Below are 17752 nucleotides of genomic sequence, written 5' to 3'. Positions count from 1 at the left end.
TTAGTAATCATTCAAAAGTCATGCATAATGACTAAATCTGCATCAAGTAAAAATAAGTTTTAAAATAATGATAATAATACAGGCCAAAATAAATGACTAATTTCCGCTTAGCAAATGTCATTCTTCCTAATCATGTGACCTGACCAGGTATATCAGGATACAGCCAATAACCAGGCCAGAGTTTTTGCGTAGTTTAATAGAAAATAACTTTGAAATACTTCCTTTGGGAAATGAGATGATTGTAAAACTGTTTAATGATGCATGATTTCATACTTCAACCCCTGTCACAATGAATCATTTAGGTTATAATCTGGTTGTGTGTCTGTGGGTGTGTGAAGGGTGAAAGGCATAAGCTACATACCTCGATGTCTGTGTGCCTGCCTAACTATGTATTTCTAGCAGACCAGAGGGAGAATGAGTAGAGATATGTTGTTTCTGGAGTGCAATGGGTTGGGACCTAAACAAATTAGCGTTATATATTGGGCTGGTTTTGGTAGTCGAAAGAAAACATTTGCAGTATTAAGCCCATTCAAATGTGTTGTTTCTAGGAGTCTACACAATTAGAGAGGGGGTACATATGAACCTGATACAGTAGGCTTAAGCATGCTCGTTGCTCATCAGTTATGAACGTGATACAGTAGGCTTAAGCATGCTCGTTGCTCATCAGTTATGAACATGATACAGTAGGCTTAAGCATGCTCGTTGCTCATTAGTTATGAACCTGATACTGTAGGCTTAAGCATGCTCGTTGCTCATCAGTTATGAACGTGATACAGTAGGCTTAAGCATGCTCGTTGCTCATCAGTTATGAACCTGATACTGTAGTCTTAAGCATGCTCGTTGCTCATCAGTTATGAACCTGATACTGTAGGCTTAAGCATGCTCGTTGCTCATCAGTTATGAACGTGATACAGTAGGCTTAAGCATACTCGTTGCTCATCAGTTATGAACCTGATACAGTAGGCTTAAGCATGCTCGTTGCTCATCAGTTATGAACATGATACAGTAGGCTTAAGCATGCTCGTTGCTCATTAGTTATGAACCTGATACTGTAGGCTTAAGCATGCTCGTTGCTCATCAGTTATGAACGTGATACAGTAGGCTTAAGCATGCTCGTTGCTCATCAGTTATGAACCTGATACTGTAGTCTTAAGCATGCTCGTTGCTCATCAGTTATGAACCTGATACTGTAGGCTTAAGCATGCTCGTTGCTCATCAGTTATGAACGTGATACTGTAGGCTTAAGCATACTCGTTGCTCATCAGTTATGAACCTGATACAGTAGGCTTAAGCATACTCGTTGCTCATCAGTTATGAACCTGATACAGTAGGCTTAAGCATGCTCGTTGCTCATCAGTTATGAACATGATACAATAGGCTTAAGCATGCTCAATAGTATGCCTACTATTGAGCTATAGTACGTTGCTGGCAGCTTGGCACAACCAAGACACACACTTCTCCGGTCCTCAGCCTGATCATGCACTTGTCGCTATGAAAGTGATTGAAAAAGTGCCACATGACAACCACAGGCTACAGTGGGGAGAACAAGTATTTGATACACTGCCGATTAGGTTTTGCTACTTACAAAGCATGTAGAGGTCTGTAATTTTTATCATAGGTACACTTCAACTGTGAGAGTGCAAAAATCCAGAAAATCACGTATATTAAAATCACAGTAAGTAATAATTAATTTTATTGCATGACATAAGTATTTGATCCAGTAAGAATTCCGGCTCTCACAGACCTGTTTTTCTTTAAGAAGCCCTCCTGTTCTCCACTCATTACCTGTATTAACTGCACTTGTTTGAACTCGTTACCTGTATAAAAGACACATGTCCACACACTTTATCAAACAGACACCAACCACTGCACAATGGCCAAGACCAGAGAGCTGTGTAAGGACATCTGGGATAAAATTGTAGAACTGCACACGGCTGGGATGGGCTACAGGACAATAGGCAAGCAGCTTGGTAAAAAGGCAACAACTGTTGCCACAATTATTAGAAAATGGAAGAAGTTCAAGATGACGGTCAATCTCCCTCGGTCTGGGGCTCCATGCGAGATCTCACCTCATGGGGCATCAATGATCATTAGGAAGGTGAGGGATCATCCCAGAACTACACGGCAGGATCTGGTCAATGACCTGAAGAGAGCTGGGACCACAGGAAAACCATTAGTAACACACTACGCTGTCATGGATTAAAATCCTGCAGCGCACGCAAGGTCCCCCTTCTCAAGCCAGTGCATGTCCAGGCCTGTCTGAAGTTTGCCAATGACCATCTGGATGATCCAGAGGAGGAATGGAAGAAGGTCATGTGGTCTGATGAGACAAAAATAGAGCTTTTTGGTCTAAACTAGAAGGTCTGTATGGAGGAGTGGGCCAAAATCCCTGCTGTAGTGTGTGCAAACCTGGTCAAGAACTACAGGAAACATATAATCTCTGTAATTGAAAACAAAGTTTTCTGTACCAAATATTAAGTTCAGATTTTCTGGTGTATCAAATACTTATGTCATGCAATAAAATGCTAATTAATTACTCATACAATGTCATAGAATGTGATCATATAATGTGATTTTCTGGATTTTTGTTTTAGATTCCACCACTTACAGTTGAACAGTACCTAAGATAAAAATGACAAAAATGACTTCAACATGCTTTGTAAGTAGCAAAACCTGCAAAATCTATTTGGCCCAATTTTGGCAACATTGAAACTCATTCGTGTGCTACTTGACTGACAGCTCACATCTGATAGGTTGTTCTCAAGTGTCCAATCCCAGTGTTCCAAGCATAAAACTCTGCAGTCCAATGAGGACAGCTCTATCAAATGGGTTAGGTCTCGCCCCATTGCATTTGAACGACGCACAATTTCACACCATCCAAATGACGTCTGTTGCATTTGGACGATGCACTACTTCACATCATCCAAATTAAATATCTATTGCTTTTGGACGACACACAAGTTTTCACATCCAAATGAAATATCTATTGCCTATGTCTATTGCCTATTTTTTCTTTTGAAATTGTCTATCTATGTCTAAATTCTGTAGGACATTATTGTATTGTTGGACATTGTAGAGTTTGCAAGTATGGCAGTAACATACATAACAACGTAAACTGGCAGCAGTTTGGTATAATTATTGAATGGTATAGATACATATGTGTCACATTGAAAGATGTTGCAGGACACAGGTGCAGGGGAAAATGGAGGACATGTAATAACAACGTTACATCTGGGTAAACCAAAACAAAGGCCAACAACACAATGGGGCAGCAGGAACATAAATAGGTACCATGATCAGGGAAACAGGTGCAGGCAATAATCAACAAAACAGGTCTCTGTGATGATGTGAGGGAGAGAGGGCGTTGGATTAAACGGCAAGCCAGTCATGCCAGGACGTGGCAATATGAGAGTTATAAGCTCATGAATGGTGGCATAGCACACTAAAAGTAAATAAGATCCAGAGTGCAATCTAGCAGTAAGTGATTCCTAAACTTGGCAATCTTCCCAGGATGATAAGAGGGTTTAGAAGAAAAATGTAATTGATTGACAGATCCAGTTGAACTCCTTCTCTCTCACTAGCTGGTATCGCCTTGGAAACATTAACTGATCTCTATGGCAACCACTGTCCTCTCCCAGATAGTGTTGTTGAAAGGCATGTAGATCAGTGGAGGCCTACACACAGACACCCCCAGACACCATTATCAAACATACAGACCTCATATGGATCAGAGCTGATCTATAGTTCTGGAACTCAATGGGAGGTTCTCTGATCCCTCTACATTTCAGTTCACACAACCGACATGACAACCATTATTTCCCCAAAGAAACCGTCTGTAGGTGTGCTTGGGAACAAACCAGATTTTAGAAGAATTTGAATGCCCAAGTATCATGACATTTATTTTTAAGTATCACTGTAACAAATAAATATATTCTTATATCTACATTAATTCTGTCAAATTTGAGTATGAGAGTATGGCTGGGTATTAGCTTTTGAGTCTGAAACTGAGTAATGAATTGGTTCGGTTATGTTGATAGGACTTGCTGATTACTTTGTCTTCTTGCTTTGTCTTCTGTATAAGATCAACTGCCATTGCGAGGGTCCCATATGGATTGGAGCAGGTTTTGCGCTCATCCATCTGTCTTTACATCTGCTCTTGTTTCTCACCCAATCTGGAAATGATGTTTTTTAAGATGGTTGGCTTTCCCTCTGCACTTTACCAACACTGCTTATTGGTATTAGAAAATAAACTCAGTTTGATCGAATATAACCGAAATATAACTGCACAAATATATACAGTGGGAGGAACAACTATTTGATATTTTGCAGGTTTTCCTACTTACAAAGCATGTAGAGGTCTGTAATTTTTATCATAGGTACACTACAACTGTGATAGACGGAATCTAAAGCAATAATCCAGAAAATCACATTGTATGATTTTTAAATAATTAATTTGCATTTTATTGCATGACATAAGTATTTGATCACATAAGCTTTCACCGTATTGCCCAGCGACAGCCCCGAAACCTGAAGGATCTGGAGAAGGTCTGTATGGAGGAGTGGGCCAAAATCCCTGCTGCAGTGTGTGCAAACCTGGTCAAGAACTACAGGAAACATATGATCTTTGTAATTGCAAACAAAGGTTTCTGTACCAGACTTCTACATGCTTTGTAAGTAGGAAAACCTGCAAAATTGGCAGTGTATCAAATACTTGTTATCCCCACTGTATAGTAGCAATAAGACAGTATGAGAAATTATAATAATCTGGACACTATCTGGTTATGAAGCTGCTCGACGTCCACCTTCCACAGCTAAGTAGCATTATGTCTTCTCATTGCAGTTCCTGACATCATGATATGCAGGAGGAAATTTCGCTTTCTAGTGAAGATGGCAGTCTTCAGATGCCATTAGCCAGCAAGAGTTATCTAAATGAAGTAAAGAATGAAAGAGTATCTTCCCCACACAATCCTTTCAGCTGGATAATTTCTCATGGTTTCTGGCAATAAATGCAACTGGTTGCCCAACCAGAGTTGCTCTGATGCATGAAAACACTGGTTTTCCTTATCAAAAGATGATATAAATCAAAATCTAAGCGTTGTCACTGAGCAGCAAAAGCTTTCCACCAGCAGCCCTGACAATTTAAAAATAGTTGTAATTGGCAACTCCATTATCCACAATATTAGTTTTGGCAATAAATCTGGTTCATAAATCTCTGTAATTCATTGCTAGAAAGTCTGTCAAAATTCACAGCTCTCTAAATTAGGGCAAGGTTTATGATACATACAACTCCCACTCACTGAGGCTATAGATATACCATAACTGTGGAATAATGAAATGTCATGTTCTGTCACTCTGAAAATATAACAACAATGTAATACCCCCCCGGTCCACTCTGGAGCCTCCCCTAACCCCCCCGGTCCACTCTGGAGCCTCCTCTACCCCCCTGGTCCACTCCGGAGCCTCCCCTACTGTGAGGGATTTTTCTGTAAGTTGCTTATAATCACGTGTTATGAATATAACAATATGCATGTTTAATTAATCACTTTATGAAATATTATTAATATGAAATCCAGAGACACTGACAGCGACTTCCCGAATAATATACTCCGCCCACACACACCCCTGGACAGTGAGCTCTCATCATGATATGTACATCTTGACCCGGGGGTCATCATGAGTGGCCTCCTCAATATAGTATCATCCTGTACCTAGACAGTTATGACCCTAAAATGTATGACTGTGTTGAGTTCATTGGAAGTATGACCCAAAAATGGTCCACTCCGGAGCCTCCCCTCCCATGGGGTACTAATCGCTGTTGTGCTCACTTACTCTTGCATGTTACAAACAACAAAATGTGATTATGATACAGCATATTGCATAAACAGTATATGGCACAATCTGAAAATCCCTGTGAGAGATGCAGACTTGTTATTAATCTGAGAACTTGTCTGTGCAGTAGGTTCTACGACTGAATGTATTGTAGGTACAGGAGAGTGAAGGTGAACGGCTAGGCTCTGGATTGACAAACCACCCTTTCTGTCTCTGCCTGGCTGGGTCTCTATCAACTGGAATCTTCTGTCACTGATCATGTTATGGATGCTGAGTCACTGGCTAGCTTGTGCTCTCCCTTGTCACAGGAGGGGGTGCCTCACATCATGCCAGGCTTTTCTCGCCACACTGTGATTTGAGTCACTGATGTGATCTTCATGTCTGGTTTTGCATCCCCCTGAGAGGGAGAAATCTTTCACTTTATTTTGAGGGGTCTAATTTCCATCTGTAGATGTTCTATACCTAGTAATACTATCCACAATCATTCAACAAATTATCTGTTGATAAGCAACTTCTTGCAAAGGTTAAGCTTAGGGTTAGGTTTAGAATAAGGTTTAGGGTAAGGGTTAAGGTTAGGGTTAGGATAAAGGTTAAGGTGGTGGTAGGGGTTAGTGTTAATATTTAAAATGTTACTTTTAGTCAGTAGCATGACGCTTTGAGCATAACACAATCCGTCAGATAATCTTCACAATGGCCAGTATACTTCATCCTAAACTAGGCTCTGCTCTGGATTATTATTATATGGGTCATTCCTGGGATTCAGTAATATTTCAGTCCCCTAGATTTTTGAAAGTGGTGGTTCACCAAAATGAAATGTTAAAAGCTTTTCACAATACTTTAGTATGTCCTTTATAATGAATACAAATAATTATTACATTTAAATAATTTTTATTATAAAAAAAAATCTTATTTCTGTCTTACAGCAAGCATTTTGTCTTGTCCCAGAGGTTCTTCGCTGAATTTGTACTTGGAAAATAATTAATAAAATGTGCACAGTGTCTATAATATTTGGCCATAATGCAAGTATTTATTTGTGTTCTTTGCTTTTGAAAATTTTTTTTTTTTAAAGCAAGATATTTGATTAAAAAACTACTTATAAAGCTACGTCCCTCAGTCTGAACTCAACCCCATCATGCCAACCATTCTCCGCCCATAATAATTTAGACCCACCCATATGTGACATCATTTACAGGAAGTTGCATCATTCAGCCCTCTTCAACAGCATGGTGCAGAAGAAGGTGAGTGATATTACACTTTTTATACATTTTTTGAGGTCTATTATAGTCAGGGAGGGTACTGTCAAGCTCATCAACTCAACCCCATCACATACAATTAAGATCTAAAATATACTTATTTCATTGGCTGCCATGTGGCCTACTCTTATACACCACATTAAGAGCAGTGGCCATTTTGAGCAAAAAAAACTCAACCCCATCACACTCAAACCTGTCACATATGTCATTGTTTCGGGATTGTAAACTTTGTGACAGGGTTGAGTTATTCACTTAATTTAATCAATGATTTCAATTTAAAAATTTAATTTCAGTAAATATATTATTACAAAAATCATAACTCATATTTTTGTTATAGATAAAATATTTGATGTAATGTGTCCACTTAAACTTCAACAGGCATCCTAGTCAGAAATGGCACCCACATCAGCAGCAGGGAGGCAAAGGCAGTTTCGTGCACGCAGAGATGCTGACCCAGAAAAAAGGGCACAGTACCTTGAGAGAGAGAGGCAGAGATGGAAAGGGAATGTTGAGGCAGGAAAGAAAAAAAAAATGGTGACCTAAGTGAGAGAGCACAGCATCAGAGGCGTAAAGAGTGGAGAGCAACATACACAAGAAGCAAGGAAAGAAGAGAAACTTTACGAAACATAAGCACTCCACCACAAAGTCCTGAACATATGCCAGAGATGCCATGACAGCCACTGTCAAGGTTAAGTGCAACAGGCAGAAGAATCATAAGTTGAGAGTAGAAAATTAGTTTAGAGCATGTGTAATTGTCCCCAAACTAGGGCTTCTAAACCCATGGGGTATGTGAAGGAACTGCAGGGGGTTCTAGTTGATGAAAAGCTAATAATTTATAAAATCGTAAAATTTAAATAAATCACATTTAAATAAATAATTTGTTTATCTGTATGCCATGTGACTATTAACCAACATCAGAGAATCGGGGGGTTCTTCATATCAATATTTGAGGTCAAGGGGGTTCGGCTAACAAAAAAAGTGTTTAATGTGACATACTCAGCATTTTCATGCAATGTTGGACTGACTATAACAAGTTTTGTTTAAAATCCTGTTTAAACTAATAACATTTTGTCCGTTACGGGGTTGAGAAAAAAGGTGTACAAATCAGAATGAAAGTATTTAATGCATGAGATGGGAAAATAAGATTTTTTGATGGTTTGATATGTGCCTAATAATGTGTGGTATTTAGAAATGTAATCATATGTAGTTCAAAAAGTCCAATTTGAAATATTACTGAATCCCAGGAATGACCCATATAATAGTGGAAGTCAACCAGGTGTTGTCCATTAGTTCCACTACCACATGCTGATGACAAGTATGCAATATGACATGTAGCATTCCATTAGGAACAAAGTGAGTGCATGCAATTATAGCCATGATTCCGAATCTATTTCAAATACTTTTTAATTGACCTGCTTGGTAAGTTGAACTCAAATCAACGTAAGTGTTACAGTACATTTACATGGGACCTATTCTCCGCTTACATGGACTGCCTAGGAGGCCCTATGAGCATTCTCAGGAAACATGAGCCTATGGCTCTCACAATAAGCTGCCTAAGATCCTGAATGGGTTTATGCTGATTACAGTCATCTGCTTCAGGTTCCAACTATTTTCCTCATCTTACATCCCTTTCTTTGGTTGAGTGATGGTTGGGCCTGGTTTAAGACCATGGTGACAGAATATCTGTAAATAATGAATGAAGAGCTGCTGCAACCTAAAGTATAACATCTATTTTGACATTTCACGATTAAACCTCACCTTCTCAGTTTCACCATAGGAACTTACTTGCAGATATTTAAAATGTTTTACCCTAACAGGTGCATTTAATTTCAGAATAATAGCTTAGAACACAATATATGTTGGTTAATGTCTGGGTGGATGTTTTTGCGTGTGTGTGTGTGTGTGTGCGTGTGTGTGTGTGTGTGTTGTAGTAGTGATAATCTGGAGCATAAGGGATAGCAGCTCCCTCCATTAGGCAATATGCTTATGTAGATCACCTCTCTGGGTGGAAACTCTGCAGAGTAACATGGAAATGGCTCCATTGCCAGTTGTACAGTTTTGCCTAGTTCTGCTTCAAACCAGGTGGGAAACTGTTACAGTAAAGCACAAAAACTGCTGTCTCTGCCAGGTTAGCAAGTAAAAACGTTAAAAAAACAACAACAAAAACACAGATACAACTTTTAAATTTGGATGCCTGTAGTGAAATTCTTTAGAAGTGCAGAAATAGCTATAGAAGACACAAGGGCAGGTCAAGTTTGTTTATTGAGGATATATTTATTCATGTTGGCAGTTAGCACTCCTGGGCTAATCATGATGTACCCATTTAAAGCCCCCACCTTCCAATAGGTACAGTATTAACAGTATTAACATCATCTATGTCTACAATGTTGATTCAAGGTTTAATGGGGAGAGAAACAGGGATGGGACACAGAGTATTCAGGGCCCTAGTGCGTGTTTTTATTAACTAATAGAGAAAGGTGAGGGAAGGAGAAATCTAAATCAAAGGACATACCCCTTTTATGGTTTGGCAGTCTCTGGTGCGGCCTCCCGGTGGTGGTTTGGGAAGAATGGGTGCTGGTGATAAGAATTTTATCTATCTTCCTCCTCCATCTCCTCAGTCTAGCCATCTTCTTTTATTTCGGCCTGCTCCCTGGGTGTCCTCAAATACCTCCTCAGATGTGGACCCAAAAGGAAGCAGTAGGTGCTGGGCTGGCCCAGCGGGTAGCTTCCAAAATCTTCGGACGCTACCAGCATTTTCAGTTGGGCCGTTGGTGTGACACTGATTTGCTCCTGGTAATTGTTATTATATTTTAACTGGTGACTTTAAGAAGACGTGCACCTGACATCATGCACTTTATCTACAGGCTCAGTGTTGACTGTTGAAAAACTACCTTGGCAAAATAGTGTTTTTTTCATAATCTTGGGCAGTAGCTTCAAGCATGCTGGGTTGTCTGCCCATTAAGAGGCATATTTTCCACTCCTGTTTCCCAGGCTGACTATCAGCAGTACCCTATCCCCCTTATTTAAGTTTAACTGGTTTACATATACTTTATTCCTCTTCACTTCTTGATTTCAGTGAAATTCATAAGCAATGATATTGTTTGGATCATTATCAAAAAATTGCATCTAGACCAGAAGAATAGTAATAAACTATACATAACTAATAAAGACCGCTTACGTTATCTTTTCCATAGTAATAAGATAAGCGTCTCTCATCTTCATCCACTAAGATAAGAGTCAAATTTACATTTGTTTCTGTTCCCACCTTGAACTGCAATGTCTTCTGGGATCTTTCTTTTTAAATAACACCAATCAATCAACTAGTCATAGCAGGGAAGGACAGCAGCACAGCTGCTAATAATGTGCTGAGGGGAAAGGAAGAGAAATACTTTGTGACTTACACATGTTCATCTAGACCTATTTGGCACATCATGTGATCCTTCAACCAGAACAGAGGCCTTTTCCCTCTTTTGTGTTATTTAGATTAACAAAATGTGCACCATATTTGCGATGACGATACATTTCTTTCATAACCTGGAGAAAATCTGAGGTAAAGTGGGACACCATCACAATAGACCCCCTCCACAGATCCTCCCGATGTGCACTGCACACACTTATCCAGTGACATAGACGGTCAAATGATGCTTTGTGTTTAATGTGGTTACTGACATTTGTAACTAGCTGGCTTGTTCTCTCTGATACAAATGGCTTGCTTTATAAAGGTGTAAGGATACAGCCACAAAATGATTAAATACCAGTCTACCTGTTGGAATGTTTTCTCTGCAATAGGGTAATTTGATCAGCTGTGTACATTGCAGCAGCTAACATGAGGCAGGAGATCTTTGTGAAAACTCATTTAAGCTAGCTAGTTACCAACTCAGCAAAAGCACAAAGTTAGCTAGCTTGTGTCTGCAGCATCCCTTAACCATTGATGTTTGACTGGCTGACTCAGCTACCAAACATTGTTTACTAGCATTACTTAAACGGTGTGTCACAATTACGTCACCAAATAACACAATTTGATAATTTAAATTATAATTTCATTTGATTTGTGAAATGACAAAATAAATCATGGAATAGTGTGTGTGTTGAATTATGGATGGCTAGCGTTAGCTTTAGCTTGGTACTTGGCAGGCAAATGCAGATTTCTTGGTGTGATTTAAATTGAAATGTCCTCTCAATAACTGTTAATCTGAATAGGTCAAAGACCTGCCCTTAGAAGCATAGTGAGCCAGGCAGTAGCTTTGGTCCATATTACTAATAAAGCACCTACATCAATGTGGAAAGTAATTTATAGACCACATACACAGAATCATATCCCAGGGAACCACCTTTTTCACCCCTCATAATCTCTATGGAGAGTAAACCTTACCCCAAAGGTGTGACCTCAATTTAAACACATTAACAAAACATTTTGTCCTTGTCCAAAATCCCATTCTGCCAAGTAGCCACACATTTCTTTTCACAGACAAATTAATAAAGGAGCATCTCATATTGCAGGCATTTAAATTTCTTCTTCACAAATGATCGGCAGAATATTGCAGTCGTTTACTGAGGATACAGCTTGACAGTATTTGCCAAGGTTTTAAGAAATCAAGACAGAAAATGAGACATAGGGAACACACACTGTCAACAACACAAACAATGTAATCCCTTCTCAGCAGCTTACTGATCGAGGAGATTTTCTCCATTAATGAGAGGCTCCTCTGCTAGGGCTTTTTAATTGCTTCAGCCTATCTCCTCCATCTAAGTGCTGCAACACATTGATAAAATGCTATCAAAGACATGTCAGGAATCAATAGTGGCTGTGTTGGTTTGTCATGGTGAAGCGGAGCGCCTCTGAAGGCTGTTTCCTTGTGGTCATGAATTTCAAATGTACTAAAAATAGACATTTTCAAAGATCTCTCAGTGACAGGCAGAGCCAAAAAGTTGTCTAATTGTTTATTTCTTTGAGCTATGCTATTTTTTTCTTAAAGGTTTATCTGTGCTGTAGTTCATTTACCCAACAGGGAAAATAACATGTGAAAAAAACAAAGCATTTTCAAAAAAGCTGGCATTCCACTCCTGTAATTCATGTAATTTGCCAAAGAGACACGTACATACAAGAATTGGACTTTTAGATAAAGAGATTGGTGCTCTGGCTGGGTTTGTCTTTTATGACATATATTTTGGCATACAAAATGAATTGCCACTCTGAGAACATATTTCAGAATATAAGCCACATCAATAATCACTGAACTTACACAAGGGTTTGTATGAATGACCGTATTGTATTTCTTCTGTCCCTTCATCTTTTTGGAGCTGACATGTTGAATTATTTTTTCTAAAACTTTTGTATTTACTAAAAAGCTGATTAACTTCTTTTAATCTGAATTGCCAGAGCAAGAGAAGTCATAGGGAAGGATAAAGAGATGAAAGTGAGTAAGACGAGAATGGAGAGGAAGGAGAACAAGTACGGGAGGGGAAGCAGGACAGAGGTGATCAGGGTGTGTGTGTGTCTGTCCGTGTGACAGTGTGCCCAGCCACCCTCAATGTCAGGAGATACATGGCAGTGGAATCAGCAAGACAGCAGAGAGGCTGTGTGCCATAGATTCATGGACGTTTGGAAAGCCCCTCAGCACCATGGACAGACGCCCAGCATCAACCCCTAAAAAACATTATAGGACATAGGACTGTGACTTCACAGTACTTGACTCCACACACACACACACACACACACCCACACACATAAACACAAACCATTAATGATAAAGCATCCATGGTATAAATCACTTGCTTGTTCCCCATCATACTGGAAAATGGAAACAAATACATGGCGATAGATTGAACAACACGTTTGTACCATTCATGGTATGTCAACTGTCAACTGAATCATTAATCATTTCAAATTTCACATTTCTCTAGGAGGGCCCTATAGGTAATTACTAGCATAAATCATAAAGAAAATGTCTATGATAAGTGTCTAGTTTCATCAGTCTAGATCATTTTGGGCTAATTGTCAGAACTCTATACTCCATTCTTGTAGTGTGAACACCCACCCTCATGTCCTACTGGGCACAGTGTGAGAGAGAGAGACTGGTTGGCATGGACATTAGCGTGTGAGGCAACACTCCCTCCTGTGGAGACAAAGATCTCCCCGGCCAGCAGTCCACACACTTTACTCTGCGTTTGTCCCTCCTCTCACCAGCTCCTGTCTGTTGATCTATGGTTTGTCCTGTCCTCCCCCAACCCAACATGTCTTACATCTTAATTCAATTATCATTCATTTCGCCTGCATCTTAAAATAAGTAGCTTATCAGTATAGAATCAGGTGACTATATATGGGACCTGATAGGAGCTTTAGAAACCAATTCAGTATTACCTAGTTTAGAATATTTTATAAATTATCAGATGCTTTCATCCAGAGTGACTTGTGAATGTAAACTTTTTTGTACTAGTCCCTTGTGGGAATCAAATTGAGCATCCTGCCAAGCTCTATACTCTACCAGCTGATCCAGAATGACCTTACAAAGGACCACAGAACAACTCTTACCCTCAAAGTAAGTTTGTTGATGGTTTTAGCCTGAAAACATACTGTAGAGCTGCAGTAAAGAGAGAAGCTGATATGTAATAAATCTTGCTGAGTCAGTGCAGACTCTCATGTAATTGTTCATAAGCCAGAACTGGCTGCTATGTAATTACCCTTACTGAGTCTGGGCTGGCTGCTATGTAACTACACCTACTGAGGCTGTTATGTATTTACACCTGCTGAGTCAGGACTGGCTGCTTTTTAATTACACCAACTGAGTCAGAACTGGCTGCTTTATAATTACACCAACTGAGTCAGGACTGGCTGCTTTATAATTACACCTACTGAGACAAGGCAGGCTTTTAGGTAATTACACCTACTGAGTCAGGACTGGATGTTATGTAATTACACCTACTGAATCAGAATTGGCTGTTACGTAATTACACCTACTGAATCAGGACTGGTTGTTATGTAATTACACCTACTGAATCAGGACTGGCTGCTATGTAATTACACATACTGATTACACCCATTTTACCCCTGATGTTATACAGGTAACAAGTTCAAACAGGTGCAGGTAATACAGGTAATGAGTGGAAAACAGGAGGGCTTCTTAAAGAGAAACTAACAGGTCTGTGAGAGACGGAATTCTTACTGGATGGTAGGTGATCAAATACTTATGTCATGCAATAAAATGCAAATTAAATATTTAAAAATCATACAATGTGATTTTCTGGATTTTCCGTCTCTCACACTTGATGTGTACCTATGATAAAAATTACAGACCTCTACATGCTTAGTAAATAGGAAAACCTGCAAAATCGGCAGTGTATCAAATACTTGTTCTCCCCACTGTATGTGTATTTGAAGGTGTTTATAACTCCAAAGGTCCAGGCACAGTCAGCAAGACATCTTGAATTAAAAATACTCATATCACACTTTCCCTTGCCCAGTCACCCAGTACAAAGTCAAACATTATTAATGTGCAATTACAAAATAATTGCCACGAAGAAAATCAACGAGGTGGAATCTGTGTATGGGATCACCTTTGTCTTAGAAATGCCATCCTTCATTTACGATGGGAAAACTGCTCCAGCTGCCGCCTCCCAATAAACCTCAGCATGACACTTTTATCTTTCTCTCCAACCGTTACGCAGGAAAAACATGAGACAAGGGGCCTATTTGTCAAGTGAGTAAATGACTTGCATTGCCCCATCTCCCCATCCCATCCTTCCCCCACCCTTGCATTCAGAAGTGTTTTGAGCCGCTTAAAGATACCCATGCCCTCAGATAGCACTAATCCATCCGTGTAGTATGAGCCAAATGCTCTCCAAATGAAATGAAACTATGGGGGTGAAAGAGGAGTCATGTTGACTTGAACAGAAAAACATATGATCAACATATCAGGTACATGGCATGTATAGTTTTCAGGGAACTGTACTGAAATATATGTCCCAAAGGCAGTAATAATTAAAGTCCTTCATATGATGACAGTGGTCTCTTATCTCTAAGAACCTCCCTAGTGGAGTCAGAACCTGAGATTTATAATAAACAACAGAAGAATTGAGTTAAACTCTTCTCATTATTCCTACATATACTATGTACAGTTGCATCGTTCAGAACATGGTACTGGATTGTAATTCATCATGTGAACTGTGTATGGACATAGTAGTGGAAACAGTATTTGTGGTGGAAATTAACATGAATTAATATAACTGTGGATTAGCCCAGTGAAGTGGCCCTATGGCTGCAGTGTGAGCTGTTAACTAATAAATGAGAAGAATGATGACAGTCAGGGTTGGATATGAATGCCCTTGAAATGCTTTACTATCTTGATATGCCAATAAAAATATGAACAACTACCACAAAACAGATTGCTTTTTTCACTTGAAACTGAAAAGTCCCACTGTGTTTGAAATCTCCAACACGGAGGGGCAAGACCATTAGAAGTGAACTTCCCACATCCCAGCACTAACCACTTGCTACATTTTCCAAATACTGTCAACATTACATAATCTACAAGATCAGTCTTTGGTGATGGAGCTAATAATATCAGGTCAGTGTGTAGTGATGGAGCTAATAATATCAGGTCAGTGTTTAGTGATAGAGATTATAATATCAGATTAGTTTGTGATGATGGAGCTAAGAATATCAGGTCAGTGTGTAGTGATGGAGCTAATAATATCAGAGTAGTTTGTGGTGATGGAGCTAATCATTTCAAATTAGTCTGGGAAGTGATGTACCTCTACCTCTGTTGGCACTTGGTATTAAGTGGTGATCTCTTAGTGATGGTAAATTCATTCATTAGTACATAAGAAGTGAAGCACTGCTTTCCCAAGGGCTCTCCCAGACATTTCAACATACAGTACATGGCAGATTGAAAGCACTCTGGCTCTGTGGTGGTGGGAGCCTCCTTAGAGGTAAAATTAGGTATATGTCAACCTCTTTAGGTCAACCATTATTATTATTAAATCTTTATTTAACCAGGAGAAATCGCTTGAGTTTAAAAAACTATTTTTCGAGGGGGACCAGGCAAGGAGGTTGGCAGTAAGTAGAAATAGTCAGCATGTACATACAATACAAGACCACAATACAAAAAACACAATTAAAAACAATCATAACGGTCAACCCAGTCAGGTCAAAAACCCAGTCAACGTAATAAACACAGTCAACGTAATAAACCCAGTCAACGTCATAAACCCAGTCAACGTACTAAACCCAGTCCGGTCAAAAACCCAGTCAACGTAATAAACCCAGTCAACGTAATAAACCCAGTCAACGTAATAAACCCAGTCAACGTACTAAACCCAGTCAGGTCAAAAACCCAGTCAACGTAATAAACCCAGTCAACGTAATAAACCCAGTCAACGTAATAAACCCAGTCAACGTACTAAACCCAGTCAGGTCAAAAACCCAGTCAACGTAATAAACCCAGTCAACGTAATAAACCCAGTCAACGTAATAAACCCAGTCAACATACTAAACCCAGTCAGGTCAAAAACCCAGTCAACGTAATAAACCCAGTCAACGTAATCAACCCAGTCAACGTACTAAACCCAGTCCGGTCAAAAACCCAGTCAACGTAATAAACCCAGTCAACGTAATAAACCCAGTCAACGTAATAAACCCAGTCAACGTACTAAACCCAGTCAGGTCAAAAACCCAGTCAACGTAATAAACCCAGTCAACGTAATAAACCCAGTCAACGTAATAAACCCAGTCAACGTAATAAACCCAGTCAACGTACTAAACCCAGTCAGGTCAAAAACCCAGTCAACGTAATAAACCCAGTCAACGTAATAAACCCAGTCAACGTAATAAACCCAGTCAACGTACTAAACCCAGTCAGGTCAAAAACCCAGTCAACGTAATAAACCCAGTCAACGTAATAAACCCAGTCAACGTAATAAACCCAGTCAACGTACTAAACCCAGTCAGGTCAAAAACCCAGTCAACGTAATAAACCCAGTCAACGTAATAAACCCAGTCAACGTAATAAACCCAGTCAACGTAATAAACCCAGTCAACGTACTAAACCCAGTCCGGTCAAAAACCCAGTCAACGTAATAAGTCAACGTAATAAACCCAGTCAACGTAATAAACCCAGTCAACGTACTAAACCCAGTCAGGTCAAAAACCCAGTCAACGTAATAAACCCAGTCAACGTAATAAACCCAGTCAACGTAATAAACCCAGTCAACGTAATAAACCCAGTCAACGTACTAAACCCAGTCAGGTCAAAAACCCAGTCAACGTAATAAACCCAGTCAACGTAATAAACCCAGTCAGGTCAAAAACCCAGTCAACGTAATAAACCCAGTCAACGTAATAAACCCAGTCAACGTACTAAACCCAGTCCGGTCAAAAACCCAGTCAACGTAATAAACCCAGTCAACGTAATAAACCCAGTCAACGTAATAAACCCAGTCAACGTACTAAACCCAGTCAGGTCAAAAACCCAGTCAACGTAATAAACCCAGTCAACGTAATAAACCCAGTCAACGTACTAAACCCAGTCAGGTCAAAAACCCAGTCAACGTAATAAACCCAGTCAACGTAATAAACCCAGTCAACGTAATAAACCCAGTCCACGTAATAAACCCAACCAATGTAATAAACCCAATCAATGTAATAAACCCAGCCAGCCTCATAAATCCAGTCA

At 39.5% G+C, this 17752-nt stretch overlaps 1 protein-coding gene across 1 annotated transcript in view; it reads right to left on the bottom strand.

Moving 5' to 3' along the window:
* Positions 1-17752, bottom strand: part of LOC105017038 (potassium voltage-gated channel subfamily B member 1) — a 49405-nt gene that overhangs the window by 29355 nt on the left and 2298 nt on the right. The window lies entirely within an intron of this gene.

The sequence above is a fragment of the Esox lucius genome, chromosome 17, assembly GCF_011004845.1.
Source record: "Esox lucius isolate fEsoLuc1 chromosome 17, fEsoLuc1.pri, whole genome shotgun sequence".
Lineage (NCBI taxonomy): Eukaryota > Metazoa > Chordata > Actinopteri > Esociformes > Esocidae > Esox > Esox lucius.
Note: the sequence above shows the minus strand (reverse complement) of the source record. Positions and strands in the feature narration are given on the sequence as shown.